The following is a 6,215-nucleotide window of genomic DNA, read 5'->3' on the forward strand; positions in this document are numbered from 1 at the left end:
TATGCGAATGCTCCCATTAAAATCTCCTGACGATTGAGGGTACCCCCCCCTCATGAAACAGGCCTGTAGAGATGAAATAGTCTTGTGATTTTTTTCCCACACATACATATATATATATATATATATATATATATATATATATATATATATATATATATATATATATATATATATATATATATATATATATATATATAAATATCGGTAATATAGTCATGCAATCACAAAATATATTGATAAAATATAAATGATACAATGAATTACATATATTGTTCTTTTGCACATTATTTTATATCAGGCTCTAAAAATCTTCACTAAGAAATTCAACATTTTAACCCCAAATAAAGTACAGTACAGTATTGTTTACTGTGCTAATTTTTGGAATAATTAATGTAGCAACTGTGCTCGCACTTGCAATATTTATTGTAGTATTATAGTAGGTGTAGTAGTAGTTGTTATACTGGTGTACAGTATCAGCATACTATACATTTTTTCCCACTGTATTTTATAGTGTTTTTTCATATTAATTTCACCATCATTTTTCTCTCATTGCTCGTAAAATGTTCAGACAACCTCCACCTGTGTGCATGACTATGATGTGCATGGAGATGTTAAATGTAAAGTTGGGTGCATGTATACCACACAGTACTGGACTAAAACAACAACCACACACCACAGTGGTGATATCAGGCTGCGATGGCAGTCAGCGTCTCTGTTTGACACTCTGGGTTGCTGTCGGCCGACTGAGGTGACAGCTTCCCGGCGTGAGAGCGCTGATAGGACGCACTTTCCCACAGCGTTCCCACGTGGAGCGTCTCCACACACACCAGACTGACAGCCTGATGGCCGCCAGTCAAGCATGACGCATGCTCGTCCATGTATAACTTCAACTCATAACAAATTACAATATATTGAATGTGTGTACATGACAGTAGAAATACATGCATGCATCATGTATTTCTTATATATACATATATGTTTTATTGCTTAAGCAATGACAGTTTAAGTTCTGTCATTACTTGTCTTAATTTCATCCATCAAATATTTAACAAGATATTTAACATGAATCAGAGACAAAAACAATTGTTGATTCATTTTAAAAACTATGATGCTTAAAAGACAAAAATTCAGGAGTTTGTGGCTTTATTATATATATATATATATATATATATATATATATATATATATATATATATATATATGTACATATATATATAGATATAGATATAGATATAGATATATACACATATACATATATATGTATATATATATATATATGTATTAGGGCTGCAACTAACGATTAATTTGATACTCGATTAATCTGTCGATTATTACTTCTATTGGTCGATTAATAATCGGATAAAAGAGACAAACTACATTTCTATCCTTTCCAGTGTTTTATTGAAAAAAAACAGCATACTGGCACCATACTTATTTTGATTATTGTTTCTCAGCTGTTTGTAAATGTAGCAGTTTATAAATAAAGGTTTATAAAAAAATTAATTAAAAAAATAAAAATAAAAAAATAAAAAGAATTGCCTCTGTGCATGCGCATAGCATAGATCCAACGAATCGATGACTAAAATAATCGCCAACTATTTTTGTAATCGATTTCAATCGATTTAATCGATTAGTTGTTGCAGCCCTAATATGTATATGTATATATACATACATATATATATATATATATATATATATACATATATATATATATACATATATATATATATACACACACACACATATACATATATATATATATATATATATATATATATATATATATATATATATATATATATATATATATATATATATATTAGGGCTGCAACTAACGATTAATTTGATAATCGATTAATCTGTCGATTATTACTTCGATTAGTCGATTAATATTCAGATAAAAGAGACAAACTACATTTCTATCCTTTCCAGTATTTTATTGAAAAAAACAGCATACTGGCACCATACTTATTTTGATTATTGTTTCTCAGCTGTTTGTAAATGTAGCAGTTTATAAATAAAGGTTTATAAAAACAAATTACAAATAAAATAAAATAAAAAAAATAAAAAAAGAATTGCCTCTGCGCATGCGCATAGCATAGATCCAACGAATCGATGACTAAATTAAACACCAACTATTTTTATAATCGATTTCAATCGATTTAATCGATTAGTTGTTGCAGCCCTAATATGTATATATATATATATACGTTTATATATATATATATTAGGGCTGCAACTAACGATTAATTTCATAATCGTTTAATCTGTCGATTATTACTTCGATTAATCGATTAATAATCGGATGAAAGAGACCAACTACATTTCTATCCTTTCCAGTATTTTATTTTAAAGAAACAGCATACTGGCACCATACTTATTTTGATCATTGTTTCTCAGCTGTTTGTACATGTTGCAGTTTATAAATAAAGGTTTATAAAAAAAAATTAAAAAATTCAAATGATCGATGACTAAATTAATCGGCAACTATTTTTATAATCAATTTTAATCGATTTAATCGATTAGTTGTTGCAGCCCTAATATACATACATATACATACAAACACGTACATACATACATGCATACATATACATATATATACATATACATGTATATACATTTAAGGTGTATACTGTATATGCAAATATACATACATATATGACCGTATACGGTATACATATACACATATACAAATAAGTATACACATATACATGTACACACATATACATATACGTTGGGATGTAACAGTAAACAACATAATGATAAACCGTGGTAAAATTCTGGACGATTGGTAATACCATTTAATTTTTTAATTACCGAAAACCCATCATTTATTAATGCATTTTAGGCAACACTGCTCACTTCCTGGAAACACAGCAGCAACGGCGCCTCCGAAGACGGCGCATGCGCACTAGCGCTGTTTGCAACACCCGCGAAGGTTAGGCAACACTTCAAACATGATGAGCCAACTCCGGAACCAGCAGTCACGACTACACGTCGAACGCAAGGTACGTCAACTTGCAACCGAATGCATGAAAATGAACTTGTCATTGTTTGTCTGTCAAATGTTCTTATAGTTACACTTAATTGTTACATAAATTTACTTGTTATTAGATCCAACGATTATTTTCTTCTTTGAGCTTCTTTTGTGCGAGCAATGTGTCATTTGCGGCGCAGCACGACGGCCCTAGCCTTTGAGCGGTTCTGGTTCTGGTGTTGAGGCCTGCTGAAAAGGCAACAGCGACCAGGCAATGAGCTAAGTGATGCTTCGCTCTTTGGTGCCTTTGCAGCGACACACACACACACGCACACACACACACACAGGAATGGAGGTAAAAAGCAAAAAGACACAATAACAAAGCCTCCAACCAATCAGCACTCAGCCTCCAGTCGACAGGCCGCTCTTTTGTCCATCATTCATCTGCAGACGAGAGCACAAACAAGCGAGGGTGGGGGGGGTGGGGGGGGGGTGCATGTGGAGGGGTTGTGGGGGGTAGATAAAAGCCCTCCCCCCTTGCCCGCTGTAATCCAATTACAGGCCTGCAAATTTGATTGGCGCCCCAAGAGTGTGCCTTCAGCTGTCCATCATTAGCGACTGCAGTGTGGCAGTAAGGGGGGGTGCTGTCAGTGTGTGTGTGTGTGTGTGTGTGTGTGTGTGTGTGTGTGTGTGTGTGTGTGTGTGTGTGTGTGTGTGTGTGTGTGTGACATGGAGCAGAACTCTCACTTTATCTCAGAAGGCTCAAAGACGACAAGTCCGTCTTCATGTGTCTGCCATGCACGTTTGCGCGTGTGTGTGTGTGTGTGTGTGTGTGTGTGTGTGTGTGTGTGTGTGTGTGTGTGTGTGTGTGTGCGTGTGTGTGTGTGTGTGCGTCATTAGGGGCCCGTCAGACGCAAATGAGCGCGCTTGAAGAATGCGTGCGTTTAGCGTTGTCAGATTATCAAGCGCGTGGCCGTTTAAGAAAGTGAAAAACAATCAGTGAGGACACGTCCGGGAAGTAAACACTAATGTTGTCCACTCAGCATTTTTTTTTTCCAAAACGATTCTATTTCAAGGGTGCGTGATGTTGTGTGATCCGCAATGTGGTGTCGAGCACAACTTATATCTGTACGTCAGTGATAAATGCGGCTGAATGCTCTTTGTTCATGCTTTACGAGGTTAGCATGTTCTTCACTTCCCATCCATCCAATGCAATTTACCATTAACACACTGCCCCCTAGGGGTGGGGAGAGTACCGTATTTTCCCGGACCATAGGGCGCACCGGATTATAGGGCGCATTAAAGGAGTCATATTATTATTAGAGATGTCCGACATTGGCTTTTTTGCCCATATCCGATATTGTACAACTCTTAATTACCGATTCCGATATCAACCGATACCGATATATACAGTCGTGGAATTAACACATTATACATGACCACGGCTGGATAACTTGCACACTGCTGTGCGATTGAAGCACTTCAATAGTGTACAAAACGGGCTAATTTCCAGCACATTTCAAAATCAATAAACCCGCATCGGCGATTAAAACATATCTCCAAGTCGTACTGTCAGAATAAAATAAGTGTAAAAACAAATTAAACGTGACAAAATGAAGAATTGAAATATTTGAACTCACAATTTGCAGTGGCAGACAAACCATTTTAACTAGAGATGTCCGATAATGGCTTTTTTGCCGATATCCGATATTCCGATAGTGTCCGACTCTTAATTACCGATTCCGATATCAACCGATACCGATATATACAGTCGTGGAATTTGTTGTGATGCCCCGCTGGATGCATTAAACAATGTAACAAGGTTTTCCAAAATATGGATGGACATATATAAAATAAATGATAAATAATGATAAATGGGTTGTACTTGTATAGCGCTTTTCTACCTTCAAGGTACTCAAAGCGCTTTGACACTACTTCCACATTTACCCATTCACACACACATTCACACACTGATGGAGGGAGCTGCCATGCAAGGCGCTAACCAGCACCCATCAGGAGCAAGGGTGAAGTGTCTTGCTCAGGACACAACGGACATGACGAGGTTGGTACTAGGTGGGGATTGAACCAGGGACCCTCGGGTTGGAGAAGATAACTGCCTTTATTAATTATAAATTGGAGAAATTTACTTCATACTGGGAAAATTGGGTCAACTATGTCACGCTCCATAAACCTGACTTTAATTTTTCGAATTAGGGATTGTATTGCCAAAAAGAAAGGGAAAGAAAAAAGATTTAAAAAAAAAAAAAAAAAAGGGGGATTACTCCCTACAAGTGTATATGTAGGTATGTATATATATATATATGTATTTATATATTTATATATATATATGTATGTGTGGGTATATATGTATATATGTATATATATATATATATATATATATATATATATATATATATATATATGGGTATCTGTTTGTATTTTATGTATTATTATTTATTTCTCTTATTATTATTTTTTCCTTTTTTTTTTTTTTTCCTTTTTTCCCCCCTCTCTCTTTGTTTATTTAATTGATGTATTTGTAGATATTACTTCGTTTTTTTGTTGTTTCTTTCTTTTCTTTGGGGGGGGGGGGGTGGTATGGGTGGGTTATAAACAAAAATATCCTGACATTTAGGGCAGACAATAGATATATGATTGATGTGAATATGATGTAATGGATAGGAATGTCTGATGCTGGATGTCAATAAAAAAAAAAAGAAGAAAAAAAAAAAGAAATATTTGATCTCACAATTTGCAGTGGCAGACAAACCATTTTAACTAGAGATGTCCGATAATGGCTTTTTTGCTGATATCCGATATTCCGATATTGTCCGACTCTTAATTAACGATTTCGATATCAGCCGATACCGATATATACAGTCGTGGAATTTGTTGTGATGCCAAGCTGGATGCATTAAACAATGTAACAAGGTTTTCCAAAATAAATCAACTGCCATATTTATTATTGAAGTCACAAAGTGCATTATTTTTTTTAACATGCCTCAAAACAGCAGCTTGGAATTTGGGACATGCTCTCCAGAGAGCATGTGGAGGTTGAGGTGGGCGGGGTTGGGGGGTATAGCGGGGGTGTATATTGTAGCCTCCCGGAAGAGTTAGTGCTGCAAGGGGTTCTGGGTATTTGTTCTGTTGTGTTTATGTTGTGTTACGGTGCGGATATTCTCCCGAAATGTGTTTGTCATTCTTGTTTGGTGTGGGCTCACAGTGTGGCGCATATCTG

This window comes from Nerophis lumbriciformis, linkage group LG04 (assembly GCF_033978685.3).
Source record: "Nerophis lumbriciformis linkage group LG04, RoL_Nlum_v2.1, whole genome shotgun sequence".
NCBI lineage: Eukaryota > Metazoa > Chordata > Actinopteri > Syngnathiformes > Syngnathidae > Nerophis > Nerophis lumbriciformis.